This window comes from Trachypithecus francoisi, unplaced genomic scaffold (genome assembly GCF_009764315.1).
Source record: "Trachypithecus francoisi isolate TF-2019V2 unplaced genomic scaffold, Tfra_2.0 Lachesis_group0, whole genome shotgun sequence".
In the NCBI taxonomy this organism is placed as follows: Eukaryota; Metazoa; Chordata; class Mammalia; order Primates; family Cercopithecidae; genus Trachypithecus; species Trachypithecus francoisi.
The window spans coordinates 155,504,115-155,521,030 of record NW_022681453.1 but is presented as its reverse complement, the minus strand read 5'-3'; the positions used below and the strand labels follow the sequence as shown (position 1 = coordinate 155,521,030).

Below are 16,916 nucleotides of genomic sequence, written 5' to 3'. Positions count from 1 at the left end.
CAGCACAGAATGAAGGAAATATCTAACTGTACAATGTGAAAAGCATGTGACATTAATAAACTGTTAACTTTTGGAAGATGCTTCTTTCAGTTCTTTATGCTGCATTCAGAAAAATACAGAGGACATACTCCTCCAAACAGAGGATACACTGATGAAGTATAATGCCTAACTGGTACCCAAGAACAAAGGAAAGAATGGAGTAGAAGCAGCATTTGAAGAGCTAATGGCTAAGAAACATTTGAGAATCAATGAAAGACACAAATCCACACATTCTAGAAACCCAACATACTGCAACTGGGATAAAGTAAAAAAGAAAAAAGAAAAAAAAAGTCAGCCATACCTAGACATATCTTCAATGTGCTGAAAGAAAATAATTGCTGATCTAAAATTCTAAAGCCAGTGAAAACATTCATTAATGAATAATAAAGGAAAAAGAAATATATTTTCAAATACATGACACAAAATAAATCTGAGAGAGTTCATCAAATCTGCTCTGTAAAAAAATTCTAAAGAAGATGCTTCATGCAGAAGACTCCCTGATAGAAAAGCAGAGATATAGAAAAAAAGAGCAAAAAAATGAGTGAGTCTAAACACAGACTACATAACGAGATCTTGTGAAGTTTAAAATATACAATTAAAGTGCACAATAACAGAAATATATTAGCCGAGAGTAGGGCAAATGGAGTAACAGTGTTCTAAGTTTGTTTACAATCCAGCTGGACACTGGTAAAGGTATCTGTTAACATTGGGCTTTTGTATAAGTTAAGGATGCTTGAGAATTTCTAGGACATCAACTGAAGAACTGAACAGAAGCATATAATTTTCTAACTAGTAAAGGGGAAAAACAAGACTATAATGATGGATTTTTAAAAATACACCCAAGTCCAAGATGGCCGAATATGAACGGCTCTAGTCTGCAGCTCCCAGTGTGACTGATGCAAAAGACAGGTGATTTCTGCATTTCCAACTGAGGTACCTGGTTCTTCTCATTGGGACTGGCTGGAAAGCAGGTGCAGCCCACAGAGGGCAAGCCGAAACAGGGCGGGGCATCACCTCACCGAGGAAGCGCAAGGAGTCAGGGTATTTCACTTTCGTAGCCAAAGGAAGCCATGACAGACTGTACCAGGAAAATCGAGACACTGCTACCCAAATACTGCACTTTTCCAATGGTCTTAGCAAATTGCAAACCAGGAGATTATATCCCGTGCCTGGCTCAGCGGGTCCCATGCCCACGGAGCCTTGCTCACTGCTAGTGCAGCAGTCCGAGATTGAACTGCAAGGTGGCAGCCTGGTTGAGGGAGGGGCGTCCGCCATTGCTGAGGCTTGAGTAGGTTAACAAAGCAGCCAGGAAGCTCGAACTGGGTGGAGCCCACCACAGCTCAAGGAGGTCTGCCTGCCTCTGTGGACTCCACCTCTGGGGGCAGGGCATACCTGAACAAAAGGCAGCAGAAACTTCTGCAGACTGAAACATCCCTGTCTGACAGCTCTAAAGACAGCAATGGTTCTCCCAGCACGGTGTTTGAGCTCTGAGAACGGATAGACTGCCTCCTCAAGTGGGTCCCTGACCTCCATGTAGCCTAACTGGGAGACACCTCCCAGTAGAACCCAACTGACACCTCATACAGCCAGGTGCCCCTCTGAGACGAACCTTTCAGAGGAAGGATCAGGCAGCAATATTTGCTGTTCTGCAATATTTGCTATTCTGCAACCTCCGCTGGTGATACCGAGGCAAACAGGGTCTGGAGTGGACCCCCAGCAAACTCCCATACACCTGCAGCTGAGGGACCTGTTAGAAAGAAAACTAACAAACAGAAAGGAATAGCATCAACGTCAACAAAAAGGACATCCACACCAAAATCCCATCTGTAAGTCACCATCATCAAACACCAAAGGTAGATAAAACCACAAAGATGGGGAGAAACCACAGCAGAGCGGCTGAAAAATCTAAAAATCAGAGTGCCTCTTCTCCTTCAAAGGATCGCAGCTCCTCACCAGCAACGGAACAAGGCTGGATGGAGAATGACTTTGATGAGTCGACAGAAGTAGGCTTCAAAAGGTCAGTAATAACAAACTTCTCCAAGCTAAAGGAGGATGTTCAAACCCATCACAAGAAAGCTAAACACCTTGAAAAAAGATTAGACAAATGGCTTACTAGAAAAAACTGTGTAGAGAAGACCTCAAATGACCTGATGGAGCTGAAAACCATGACATAAGAACTAGGTGAGGCATGTACCACAAGCTTCAGTAGCCGATTTGATCAAGTAGTAGAAAAGTTATCAGTGATTGATGATAAAATTAATGAAATGAAGTGAGAAAATAAGTTTAGAGAAAAAAGAGTAAAAAGGAACGAACAAAGCTTCCAAGAAATATGGGACTATGTGAAAAGACCAAATCTACATTTGATTGGTGTACCCAAAAGTGACAGGGAGAATGGAACCAAGCTGGAAAACACTCCTCAGGATATTATCCAGGAGAACTACCCCAACCTAGCAAGACAGGCCAACATTCAAATTCAGGAAATACTGAGAACACCACAAAGATACTCCTCCAGAAGAGCAACCCCAAGACACATAATTGTCAGATTCACCAAGGTTGAAATGAAGTAAAAAATGTTAAGGGCAGCCAGAGAGAAAGGTCGGGTTAACCACAAAGGGAAGTCCATCAGACTAACAGCGGATCTCTCGGCAGAAACCCTACAAGCCAGAAGAGAGTGAGGGCCAATATTCAACATTCTTAAAGAAAAGAATTTTCAATCCAGAATTTCATATCAGCCAAACTAAGCTTCATAAGTGAAGGAGAAATAAAATCCTTTACAGACAAGCAAATGCTGAGAGATTTTGTCACCACCAGGCCTGCCTTACAAGAGCTCCTGAAGGAAGCACTAAACATGGAAAGGAACAACCAGTACCAGCCACTGCAAAAACATGCCAAATTGTAAAGATCATCAATGCTAGGAAGAAACTGCATCAATTAACGGGCAAAATAACCAGCTACCATCAAAATGACAGGATCAAATTCACACATAACAATATTAACCTTAAATATAAATGGGATAAATGTACCAATTAAAAGACAGACTGGCAAACTGGATAGAGAGTCAAGACTCATCAGTGTTCTGTATTCAGGAGACCCATCTCATGTGCAGAGACACACACAGGCTCAAAATAAAGGGATGGAGGAAGATCTACCAAGCACATGGAAAGCAAAAAAAAAAAAAAAAAAAAAAAAAAAGTAGGGGTTGCAACCCTAGTCTCTGATAAAAGAGACTTTAAACCAACAAAGATCAAAAGAGACAAAGAAGGCTATTACATAATGGTAAAGGGATCAATTCAAAAAGAAGAGCTAGCTATCCTAAATATAGATGCACCCAATACAGGAGCACCCAGATTCATAAAGCAAGTCCTTAGAGACCTACAAGGAGACTTAGACTCCCACACAATAATAATGGGAGACTTTAACATCCCAATGTCAATATTAGACAGATCAACGAGACAGAAAGTTAACAAGGATATCCAGGACTTGAACTCAGCTCTGCACCAAGCAGACCTAATACACATCTACAGAACTCTCAACCCCAAATCAACAGAATATACATTCTTCTCAGTACCACATCAAACTTATTCAAAAATTGACCACATAGTTGGAAGTAAAACACTCCTCAGCAAATGTAAAAGAACAGAAATCACAACAAACTGTCTCTCAGACCACAGTGCAATCAAATTAGAACTCAGGATTAAGAAACTCACTCAAAACTGCACAACTACATGGAAACTGAACAATCTGCTCCTGAATGACTACTGGGTAAATAACAAAATGAAGAGAGAAATAAAGATGTTCTTTGAAACCAATGAGAACAAAGATACAACGTACCAGAATATCTGGGACACATTTAAAGTAATGTGTACAGGGAAATTTATAGCACTAAATGCCCACAAGAGAAAGCAGGAAAGATCTAAAATAGACACCCTAACATCACAATTAAAAGAACTAGAGAAGCAAGAGCAAACACATTCAAAAGCTAGCAGAAGACAAGAAATAACTAAGATCACAGCAGAACTGAAGGAGATAGAAACACAAAAAAACCCTTCAAAAAAAAAAATCAATGAATCCAGGAGCTAATTTTTTGAAAAGATCAACAAAATAGACTGCTAGCAAAACTAATAAAGAAGAAAAGAGAGAATAATCGAAGAGACACAATAAAAAATGATAAAGGGGATATCACCACCGACCCCACAGAAATACAAACTACCATCAGAGAATACTATAAACACCTCTACGCAAATAAACTAGAAAATCTAGAAGAAATGGATAAATTCCTGGACACATATGCCCTCCCAAGTCTAAACCACGAAGAAGTTGAATCCCTGAATAGAACAATAACAGGCTCAATAATTAACAGCCTACCAACCAAAAAAAGTCCAGGACCAGATGGATTCACAGCCAAATTCTACCAGAGGTACAAAGAGGAGCTGGTACCATTTCTTCTGAAACTATTCCAATCAATAGAAGAAGAGAGAATCCTCCCTAACTCATTTTATGAGGCCAACATCATCCTGATACCAAAGGCTGGCAGAGACACAACAAAAAAAGAAAATTTTAGACCAATATCTCTGATGAAAATCAATGTGAAAATCCTAAATAAAATACTGGCAAACCGAATCCAGCAGCACATCAAAAAGCTTATCCACCAAGATCAAGTTGGCTTCATCCCTGGGATGCAAGGCTGGTTCAACACATGCAAATCAATAAACGTAATCCATCACATAAACAGAACCAAAGGCAAAAACCACATGATTATCTCAATAGATGCAGAAAAGGCCTTCAACAAAATTCAATAGCCCTTCATGCTAAAAACTTTCAATAAACTAGGTACTGATGGACTGTATCTCAAAATAATAAGAGCTATTTATGACAAACCCACAGCTAATATCATACTGAATAGGCAAAAACTGGAAGCACTTCCTTTGAAAACTGGCACAAGACAGGGATGCCCTCTCTCACCACTTCTATTCAACATAGTGTTGGAAGTTCTGCCCAGGGCAATCAGGCAAGAAAAAGAAAAAAAGGGCATTCAATTAGGAAAAGAGGAAGTCAAATTGTCCCTGTTTGCAGATGACATTGATTGTATATTTAGCAAACCCCACTGTCTCAGCCCAAAATCTCCTCAAGCTGATAAGCACCTTCAGCAAAGTCTCAGTATACAAAATCAAAGAGAAAAATCACAAGCATTTCTATACACCAGTAACAAACAAACAGAAAGCCAAATCATGAATGAACTCCCATTCACAATTGCTACAAAGAGAATAAAATACCTGAGAATCCAGCTTACAAGGGATATGAAGGACCTCTTCAAGGAGAACTACAAACCACTGCTCAGTGAAATAAAAGAGGACACAAACAAATGGAAGAACATTCTATGCTCATGGATAGGAAGAATCAATATCGTGAAAATGGCCATACTGTCCAAGGTAATTTATAGATTTAATGCCATCCCCATCATGCTACCAATGACTTTCTTCAAAGAATTGGAAAAAATACTTTAAAGTTCATATGGAACCACAAAAGAGCCCTCATAGCCAAGACAATCCTAAGCAAAAAGAACAAAGCTAGAGGCATCACACTACCTGACTTCAAACTATACTACAATGCTACAGTAACCAAACCAGCATGTTACTGGTACCAGAACAGAAATATAGACCAATGGAACAGAACAGAGGCCTCAGAAATAACACCACACATCTACAACCATCTGATCTTCGACAAACCTGACAATAACAAGAAATAGGGAAAGGATTTCCTATTTACAAATGCTGCTGGGAAAACTGGCTAGCCATATGTAAAAAGCTGAAACTGGGATCCCTTCCTTACACCTTGTACAATAATTAATTCAAGACGGATTAAAGATTTAAATGTTAGACCTAAAACCATAAAAACCCTACAAGAAAACCTAGGCAATACCATTCAGAACATAGGCATGGGCAAGGACGTCATGACTAAAACACCAAAAGCAATGGCAACAAAAGCCAAAATAGACAAATGGGATTCAATTAAACTAAAGAGCTTCTGCACAGCAAAAGAAACTACTGAGAGGGGACAACATGCTAGCAGCCCTCACTCTCGGCGCTTCCTCGGCCTCAGCATCCACTCTGGCAGTGCTTGAGGAGCCCTTCATCCCACCACTGAACTGTGGGAGCCCCTCTCTAGGCTGGCTGAGGCCGGATCCAGCTCCCTGTTTGCAGGGAGGTGTGGAGGGAGAGGCGTGGGAGGGAAACAGGGCTGTGCCCGGCGCTCACAAGCCCGCGTGAGTTCGGGGTGGGTGCAGGCTCTGCAGCCCCTTGCTCAGAGCGGCTGGCTGGTACCGCTGGCCCCAGGCAATGAGGGGCTTACCACCCGGGCCAGCAGCTGAGGAGAGTGCACCAGGTCCCCCAGCACTGCTGGCCCACCCACGCCGCACTCGAATTCTCGCCAGGACTCAGCCACCTCCCTGCGGGGCAGGGCTCAGGACCTGCAGCCTGTCATGCCCGAGCCCCCTCGCCCGTGGGTTCCCACACAGCCCGAGCCTCCCTGACGGCACCGCCCCCTGCTCTGTGGCACCTGGTCCCATCGACCACCCAAGGGCTGAGGAGTGCCAGCACTAAGCGAAGCCAGCTGAGCTCCTGAGGCCCGGCAGCGGGGGTACTTGGAGAACTTTTATGTCTAGCTACAGGATTGCAAATGCAACAATCAGCACTCTGCCTCTAGCCTGGGGTTTGTGGATGTACCAATGAGCACTCTGTATCTAGCTCATCTGGTAGGAACTTGGAGAACTTTTATGTCTAGCTAAAGGATTGTAAATGCACCAGTCAGTGCTCTGTGTCTAGCTAATCTGGTGGGGACTTGGAGAACTTTTGTGTCTAGCTAAAGGATTGTAAACACACCAATCAGCACTTTGTGTCTAGTTAAAGGATCGTAAATGCACCAATCAGCACTCTGTGTCTAGCTCAAGGTTTGTAAATGCACCAATCATCACCCTGTAAAAACAGACCAATCAGCTCTCTGTAAAATGGGCCAATCAAATATCTGTAAAATGGACCAATCAGCAAGATGTGGGTGAGGTCAAATAAGAGAATAAAAGCAGGCTGCACAAGCCAGCGGCAGCAACCCACTCAGGTCCCCTTCCACGCTGTGGAAGTTTTATTCTTTTGCTCTTTACAATGAATCTTGCTGCTGCTCAGTCTTTGAGTCCACGCCACCTTTATGAGCTGTAACATTCACTGCAAAGGTCTGCAGCTTCACTCCTAAAGCCAGCGAGACCATGAACCCACCGGGAAGGACGAACAACTCCAGACGCATCGCCTTTATGAGCTGTAACACTCACCACGAAGTTCTGCAGCTTCACGCCTAAAATCAGTGAGACCACGAACCCACCAGAAGGAAAAAACTCCGGACACATCTGAACATCTGAAGGAACAAACTCCAGACACACCATCTTTAAGAACTGTTAACACTCACCGTGAGGGTCCACGGCTTCATTCTTGAAGTCAGTGAGACCAAGAACCCACCAATTCTGAACACACTACCACCAGAGTGAACAGGCAACCTACAGAATGGGAGAAAATTTTTGCAATCTAACCATCTGACAAAGGGCTAGTATCCAGAATCTACAAAGAACTTAAACAAATTTACAAGAAAAAATCAAACAATCCCATCAAAAAATGGGTGAAGGATATGAACAGACACTTTTCAAAAGAAGACATTTATGCAGCCAAAAGACACATGAAAAAATGCTCATCATCACTGGTCACCAGAGAAATGCAAATCAAAACCACAATGAGATACCATCTCACAGCAGTTAGAATGGTGGTCATTAAAAAGTCAGGAAACAACAGGTGCCGGAGAGGCTGTGGAGAAATAGAAAGCTTTTACACTGTTGGTAGGACTGTAAACTAGTTCAACCATTGTGGAAGATGGTGTGGCGGTTCCTCAAGGATCTAGAACTAGAAATACCATTTGACCCAGCCATCTCATTACTGAAATCATGCTACTATAGAGACACATGCACAGGTATGTTTATTGCGGCACTATTCACAATAGCAAAGTCTTGGAATCAACCCAAATGTCCATCAATGATAGACTGGATTAAGAAAATGTGGCACATATACACCATGGAATACTACGCAGCCATAAAAAGGAATGACTTCATGTCCTTTGTAGGGACATGGATGAAGCTGGAAACCATCATTCTGAGCAAACTATCGCAAGGATAGAAACCCAAACACCACATGTTCTCACTCATAGGTGGGAATTGAACAATGAGAACACTTAGGCACAGGGTGGGGAACATCACACACCGGGGCCTGTCATGGGGTGGGGGGATGGGGGAGGGATAGCATTAGGAGAAATACCTTATGTAAATGACGAGTTAATGAGTGCAGCACACCAACATGGCACATGTATACCTATGTAACACACCTGCATGCTGTGCACATGTACCCTAGAACTTAAAGTATAATAAATACATGCATAAATAAACCCAAGGGCCGGGTGTAGTGGCTCGCACCTGTAATCCCAGCACTTTGGGAGGCCAAGGTGGGCAGATCATGAGGTCAGGAGATCAAGACTAGCCTGGCCAACATGGTGAAACCCCATCTTTACTAAAAATAGAAAAAATTAGACGAGTGTGGTGGCTCACGCCTGCAATCCCAGCTACTTGGGAGGCTGAGACAGGAGAATCACTGGAACCTGGGAGATGGAAGTTGCAGTGAGACGAGATCGTGCCACTGCACTCCAGCATGGGCAACAGAGAGAGACTCTGCCTCGGAAAAAATAAAAAATAAATAAAAATAAACCCAAAAGAAGAGAAACATAAGCAGAGAAGAGATAAAACAGAGAGAAAAACACATGGTACTTGACAATATGGTAGATTTAAATCCACATCAGTAATTACATTAATCATGAACGGCTCCAGTTAAGAGAAAGACTGTCAAACTAGATTTTTCAAAATCAAACTATATGCTCTTGAAGGGAAAAAAGACATCTAAAATGCTAAAAAGCCATTTAAAATAAAAACATTAAAGCAGTTAAAAGAGAATAAAGAAACAATTCTGGGAAGATGGCATGGCCACAGCATAGTTTTTTCATCTCTGCATCCCACATTAAAACAGAAGCAACTAGAGAGCAAAGTTAAAAACCCAAAAGCAATACGGCGGGTCTTCCCTATACATTGGGGATTGGTTTCAGAACCACCTGCAAGTACCAAAATCCATGGATGCTCAAGTTCCTTCTATTAAATGGTGTAGTACAGTTGGCCTTCCTTATCTGCAGGTCTCAATCTGCAGTCGGTTGAATCTGTGGATACAAAACTGGCAGATATAGAGAGCTAACTGTATTTATATGAAAAGCTGGTGAAAAGTTATTCTCACAAACACTAAAATATAAGTGGAGGAGAGCAAACCACTAACAGCCATAAAAGCTGCATGGTACCAGCATCTGTGCAGGAATCAAAAACAGCTACAAGGCAGTATCCGATGGTTATGAGAATGAGAGAACTCCCGAATTCATTGGTATCACTAATATTTACTATGGCACTAACATGAAACAGGAGGTGAAACCAGAAGGGGTTTTACCCTTTCCTAGAAGAAAAACAGAAGATGCCAGAACCCTGTGAAAACTCAAAATGGACATGTTACAGTTCCATGACAGAACCCGTGATGAGAAGAAACTTCTGGGAATAGAATCAAAATTGAGCAACATAGGGATAAGAGAGAAGGGAAGATTCACACCAAAATAGGGAAGATAATAGAAGCAGGAAGTCTCAGAAAACAAACTGCCATATTTTCAAACACTACACAAAAATAATGTAAGTCTAAGATGTTAGAAAAGCTTTCCTGAACTCTCAACCATTATAAACGTTCAGAAAAACTAATTTTACATAAAAGTGAGCAAAGAAAAGCACTGAGGTCTAACTCCATCAAAAGTTAATATTGAAGGCAGAGCAAGATGACCAAACAGAAGCCTCCACCGATTGTCCTCCCAATAGGAACACCAAATTTAAGAACTATCTTTCCAAAAACCACCTTCATAAGAACCAAAAATCAGGTGAGCAATCACAGTAACTGGTTTTAACTTCATGTGGCTGAAAGAGGCACCAAAGAGGGTAAGAAAGACATTTATAAATTGCCAATACCATTCTCCCCCAATCCCCCAGTAACGGCCAGCCATGTGGCGCAGACAGAGAATCTGTGCACTCAGGGGAAGTAAAGTGCAATGACTGTGGAACTTTGCATTTTGAAAGGCAGTACCAACACCACCAGGAAGAACTCAACTGGCATCCACTGGAGGGATCATTTAGACCAGTCCTAGCCAGAGGGGAATCACCCATCCCAGTAGTCAGAACTTGAGTTTCAGCAAGCCTCGCCAACCTGAGTTAAAGGGCTCTGGGGTCCTAAATAAACTTGAAATGCTATCTAGGCCACAAGAACTGCAACTCCAAGGAAAGTCCTAGTGCTATGCTGGGCTCAGAGGTAGTGCTCTTGAGGGGCATGTGACCCAGTGAGACAACAGCCAGGGCAACTAAAGGAGCGCTTGCATCACCCCTCCCCCAACCCCAGGCAGTGCAGCTTGCAGTTCCAAAAGTAAACCTTTCCTTCCGCTTGAGGAGACAAGAGGGAAGAGTAAAGAGAACTTTGTCTTGCAACCTGGATACCAGCTTAGCCACAGTAGAACAGGGCACTGGGCAGAGTTATGAGGCCCCACCATTCCAGACCCTAGCTCCCAAACAACATTTCTAGACACATCCTTGGCCAGAAAGGAGCCCACTGCCTTGAAGAGAAGCACCCGGCCCTGGCAGGATTCATCATGTGCTGATTAAAGAGCCCTTGGGCCCTGAATAATCAGCAGCAGGACCCAGGTGGTATATGCCATGGGCACTGGGTGAGACTCAGACATGCTGGCTTCAGGTGTGATCCAGCACATTCACAGCTGTGTTGGCTATGAGGACAGACCCCTTCTGCTTAAGAAAAGTAGACGGAAGAGTAAAGAAGACTTTCCTGAGCTTAAATACCAGCTTGGCCAAAGTGGGGAAGAGCACTAAGAAAGTTCTCGGGGTTCTCAATTCCAGGCTTTGGCTCTTAGCTTCTCTGGACCCCACTCTGGACCAGAGGGGAAGCCACTGCCCTGAAAGATGAGTCCCAGGTCTGGTAGTGTTCACCAGCTGACTAAAGAGCCTTGGGCCTTAAGTGAACACAGGCAGTATCCTGGCATACTCCCCATGGGTCTGTGGTGGCAGCAGACAAGTGGAGACTTCTCTGCCTGGGGAGAGGGGAGGGAAAAATGGGAAGAACCTTTTCTCATGGTTGTGGCGCCAGCACAGCCTCAGTAAAACAAAGCACCAGGTAGGCTTCTAAGGATTCTGATTCCAGGCCCTGGTCAGACCGAGTACAGTCCCAGTGGGGCTGGCCACAGGGATGCCTGTGTCACCCCTCCCCCAGTTCCAGGCAGCTCAGCACAGAGAGACTCCATTTGTTTCAGAGAAAGCAAGGGAAGACAAGAGTCTCTGCCTGGTAATCCACAGAATTCTTCCAGATCTCGTCCAAGACCAGCAAGGTGGTAACTTTATAAGTCTGCAAGAACCACAGCATTACTGAGCTTGGGGTATTCCCTAACTCAGATATAGCTGCAGTGACCAAAAACTCAGATCACAGCACTCAAGTCTCTGGAAAGTCTTCCCAAGAAGGATGGGTACAAACAAGCACAGACTACAAAGACTACAATACATACCTAATTCTTCAATGCCCAGACACCAACAAACATCCACAAGTATCAAGACCATCCAGGAGAACATGACCTCACCAAACAAACTAAATAAGACACCAGGGACCAATCCCAGACAGACGGAGATATGTGACCTTTCAGACAGAATTCAAAATAGCTGTTTTGAAGAAACTCAAAGAAATTCAAGATGACACAGAGAAGGAATTCAGGATCCTACTAGACAAATTTAACAAACTGAAATAATTTTTTAAACTCAAGCAGAAATTCTGAGCGTGAAAAATGCAACTGACATAATGAAGAATACATCAGAGCGTCTTCATAGCATAATTGATCAAGCAGAAGAATCAGTGAGCCTGAACACAGGCTATTTGAAAATACATGGTCAGAGGAGACAAGAGAAACAAAGAATAAAAAAGAGGCCAGGCACGGTGGCTCATGCCTATAATCTCAACACTTTGGGAGGCCGAGGAGGGTGGATCACCTAAGGTCAGGAGTTCGAGACCAGGCTGACCAATATGGTGAAACCCCATCTCTACTAAAAATACAAAAATTAGCTGGGCGTGGTGGCATGTGCCAGTAATCCCAGCTACTCGGGAGGCTGAGGCAGAATCACTTGAACCCGGGGTGTGGAGGTCAGTGAGCCGAGATCCCGCCACTGCACTCCAGCCTGGGTGACAGAGTGAGACTCCATCTCAAAAAAAGAAAGAAAAGAAAAGAAAAAAGAATGAATCATGCCTATAAGATCTAGACAATAGCTTCAAAAGGGCAAATCTAAGAGTTATTGGCCTTAAAGAGGAAGTAGAGAGAGAGGGGTAGAAAGTTTATTCAGGCTGGGCGCAGTAGCTCACGCCTGTAATCTCAGCACTTTGGGAGGCGAAGGCGGGTAGATCACCTGCAGTCAGGAGTTCGAGACCAGCCTGGCCAATGTGGTGAAACCCTGTCTCTACTAAAAATACAAAATTAGCCAGGTGTGGTGGCGCACGCCTGTAATCCTAGGTATGCGGGAGACTGAGGCACGAGAATCGCCTGAACCCAGGAGGTAAAGGTTGCAGTGACCCAAGATCGCGCCATTGCACTCCAGTCAGGGTGACAAGAGTGAAACTCTCTCAAAAAAAAAAAAAAGAAAAGAAAAAGAAAAGAAGGAAAGTTTATTCAAAGGGATAACAGAGAACTTCCTAAACCCAGAGAAAGATATCAATATTCAAGTACAAAACGGTTGCAGAAAACCAAGCCGATTTAACCCAAGGAGACTACCTCAAGGCATTTAATAAACTCCCAAGGTCAACGAAAAAAAAGAATTCTATAAGCAGCAAGAGAAAAGAAACAAATAATATACAATGGAGCTCCAATACATCTGGCAGAAGACATCTCAGTGTAAACTGTATAGGCCACGAGTGGCATGACATATTTAAAATGCTGACGCAAAAAAAAACTTTACCCTAGAAGCAGTAAGTTTGTTACCAGACAAACAAAAGCTGAGGAATTTCATCAACACCAGACCTGTCCTACAAGAAACGCTAAAGGGAATTTTTTTAATCCGAAAGAAAAGGACGTTAATAAGCAGAAATTATTTGAAGGTACAAAACTCACTGGTAATAAACATACACAGAGGCCGGGCACGGTGGCTCACGCCTGTAATCTCAGCACTTCGGGATGCCAAGGTGGGTGGATCATGAGGTCAGGAGTTCAAGACCAGCCTGGCCAATGTGGTGAAACCCGGTCTCTACTAAAAATACAAAAAAATTAGCCAGGCTTGGTGGCGGGTGCCTGTAATCCCAGTTACTCGGGAGGCTGAGGCAGAGAATAGATTGAACCCGGGAGGCGGAGGTTGCAGTGAGCCGAGATCGTGCCACTGCACTACAGCCTGAGTGACAAAGCGAGACTTCATCTAAAAAAAAAAAACAACAGAAAAACAGAATATTATAATATTGTAATTGTGTGTAAACTACTCAGATCTTGAGTAGAAAGATAAAAATATAAAACAATAAAAATAACTACAACAACTTTTCAAGACACAGTACAATAAGACATAAAGAGAAACGACAATAAGTTAAAATGCAGGGAGACGAAGTTAAAGTGTAGAGTTTTTATTAGCTTTTCTTTTGCCTGTTTGTTTGTTTATGCAATCAGTGTTGTTTAAAATAATGGAATAGGCCAGGTGCGGTGGCTCACGCCTGTAATCTCAGCATCGGAGGCCGAGATGGGTAGATCACCTGAGGTAAGGAGTTCGAGACCACCCTGGCCAACATGGCGAAACCCCGCCTCCACTAAAAATACAAAACTTAGCCAGCCATGGTGACACATGCCCATAGTCGCAGCTACTCAGGAGGCTGAGGCTGGAGAATTGCTTGAACCCAGGAGGTGGAGGTTGCAGTGAGCCAAGATAGCGCCACTGCACTCCAGTCTGGATGACTTCCTAAACCCAGAGAAAGATATCAATATTCAAGTACAAAACGGTTGCAGAAAACCAAGCCGATTTAACCCAAGGAGACTACCTCAAGGCATTTAATAAACTCCCAAGGTCAAGGAAAAAAAAGAATTCTATAAGCAGCAAGAGAAAAGAAACAAATAATATACAATGGAGCTCCAATACATCTGGCAGAAGACATCTCAGTGTAAACTGTATAGGCCACGAGTGGCATGACATATTTAAAATGCTGACGCAAAAAAAAATTTTACCCTAGAAGCAGTAAGTTTGTTACCTGGATGACAGAGTGAGACTCCATCTCAAAAAATTAAAAAATAAAAAATAAAATAATGAGCTGGGCACGGTGGCCTTTAATCCCAGCACTTTGGGAGGCTGAGGTGGGCAGATCACAAAGTCAAGTTCAAGACCAGCCTGGCCAACATAGTGAAACCCCAACTCTACTAAAAATACAAAAATTCTCTGGGCATGGTGGCGCGTGCCTGTAGTACCAGCTACTCGGGAGGCTGGGGCAGGAGAATCACTTGAACCCAGAAGACGGAGGTTTCAGTGAGCCATAATCATTCCACTGCATTCCAGCTTGGGTGACAGAACTAGACTCCATCTCAAAAAAATAAAAATAAATAAATAAGTAAAATAATGGATTATAAGATACTATTTTCAAGCCTCATGGTGACCTTACATCCAAAAACATACAATGGATACACAAAAAATAAGAAGCAAGAAATTAAAACATACCACCTGAGAAAAATCACCTTCACTAAAGAAAGGTAGGAAAGAAGGAAAAAGACCACAAAACAACCAGAAAACAACAAAATGACAGTAGTAAGTCCCTATTTGTCAATAACATTGAACGTAAATGGACTAAACTCTACAATCAAGACACTAGAGTGGCCAAACTGAAATATACTTCACCTATAAAGACACATATAGACTGAAAATTAAGAAATGGAAAAGGATATTACATGCCAATGGAATCCAGTATAGCAGGAGTAGCTATTCTTACATTAGACAAAAGCGATTTTAAGACAAAAACTGTAAGAAGAGACAAACAAGGTCACTATATAATAATAAACAGGTCAATTCAGCAAGAGTATGTAACAACTGTAAATATTATACACTCAACACTGGAGTACCCAGATATATAAAGCAAATATTACCAGAGCTTGAGAGAGATAAATCCCAATACAATAATAGTTGAAGACTTCAACACCACAGTTTCATCAGACAGATCATCCAGACATAAAATCAACAAAGAATCATCTGACTTAATCTGCACTATAGAACAAATGGATCTCATAGATATTTACAGATGTTTCATCCAATGGCTGAAGAATATACATTCTTCTCCTCAGTACATGGATCATTCTCAAGTATGGACCATAGGTTAGGCCACAAAACAAGTGTTAAAACATTAAAAACAAACTGGAATAACATAAAGTATCTTCTCTGACCACAATGGAATAAAACTAGAAATCAGTAACAAGAGGAATTTGGGAAACTATTCAAACATATGGAAATTAATCAATAGGCTCCTGAATCATCAGTAGGTCAATGAAAAGATTAAGAAGGAAACTGAAAAATTTCTTGAAACAAATGATAATGGAAACAGAACATACCAAAACCTGTGGGATACAGTGAAAACAGTACTGAGAGAAATTTGTAGCTGTAAGTGCCTATATGAAAAAGAAAAACTTCAAATAAACAACCTAATGATGCATCTTAAAGAACTAGAAAAGCAAGAGCAAACCAAACTGAAAGTAGAAAAAATAATAAAGATTACAGCAAAAATAAATGAAATTGAAACCAATAAAACAAGACATAAGGACAATGAAACAAAAAGTTGGTTTTTTGAAAAGATGTAGAAAACTGCCAAACTCTTAGGCAGACTAATGAAGAAAAAAGAGAAAAGACTCAAATAAAATCAGAGATGACAAAGGAGACATTACAATCAACATTGCAGACATACAAAGGATCATTAGAGCCTACTAGGAGCAACTATATGCCAATAAACTAGAAAATCTAGAAGAAATGGATAAATTCCTAGACACATACAGCCTACTAAGATTGAACCACAAAGAATCCAAAACCTGAACAGATCAATAACAATAACAACATTGAAGCTGTAATAAAAGTCCTCCAGCAAAGAAAAGCCTGGGACTTGATGGCTTCACTGCTGAATACCTCACATTTAAAGAACTAATACCAACCCTACTCAAACTATTCTGAAGAATGGAAGAGGAGGGAATACATCCAAACTCATTCTCTGAGGCCAGTATTACCCTGATACCAAAACCAGACAAAGACATATCAAAAAAAAGAGACAGGAAAAAAAAAACCTACAGGCCAATATCCCTGATTAATATTGATGCAAAAATCCTCAACAAAATACTAGCAAACCAAATTCAACAACACATTAAAAAGATCATTCACCATGACTAAGTGGGATTTATCCCAGGGATTGCAAGGATGATTCAACATATGCAAATCAATCAGTGTAATACATCATATCAACAGAATGAAAGACAAAAACCATATGATCATTTCAATTGATGCTGAAAAAGCACTCGATAAAACTCAACATGCCTTCATGATTTAAAAAACAACAACAACAACAACAACTTAAGAAAACTGAGTATACTAGCCGGGCACGGTGGCTCATGCCTGTAATCCCAGCACTTTAGGAGGCCGAGGCGGGTGGATCACGAGGCCAGGAGATCAAGACCATCCTAGCTAACAC

The 16,916-nt window shown here is 42.0% G+C and overlaps 1 protein-coding gene across 9 annotated transcripts in view; it reads right to left on the bottom strand.

Moving 5' to 3' along the window:
* The window catches only part of CEP70 (centrosomal protein 70), a 112,885-nt gene that overhangs the window by 85,475 nt on the left and 10,494 nt on the right, over positions 1–16,916 (bottom strand). Inside the window, exon 1 of one of the 9 annotated variants that reach the window (XM_033212521.1) lies at positions 1,649–1,668. The exons of the other annotated variants lie outside the window; for them this stretch is intronic. The gene's annotated coding sequence lies outside the window, so the exon portion shown is untranslated. Of the gene's footprint in view, positions 1–1,648; positions 1,669–16,916 lie in introns of those variants that run through there. 9 annotated transcript variants of the gene reach the window in all.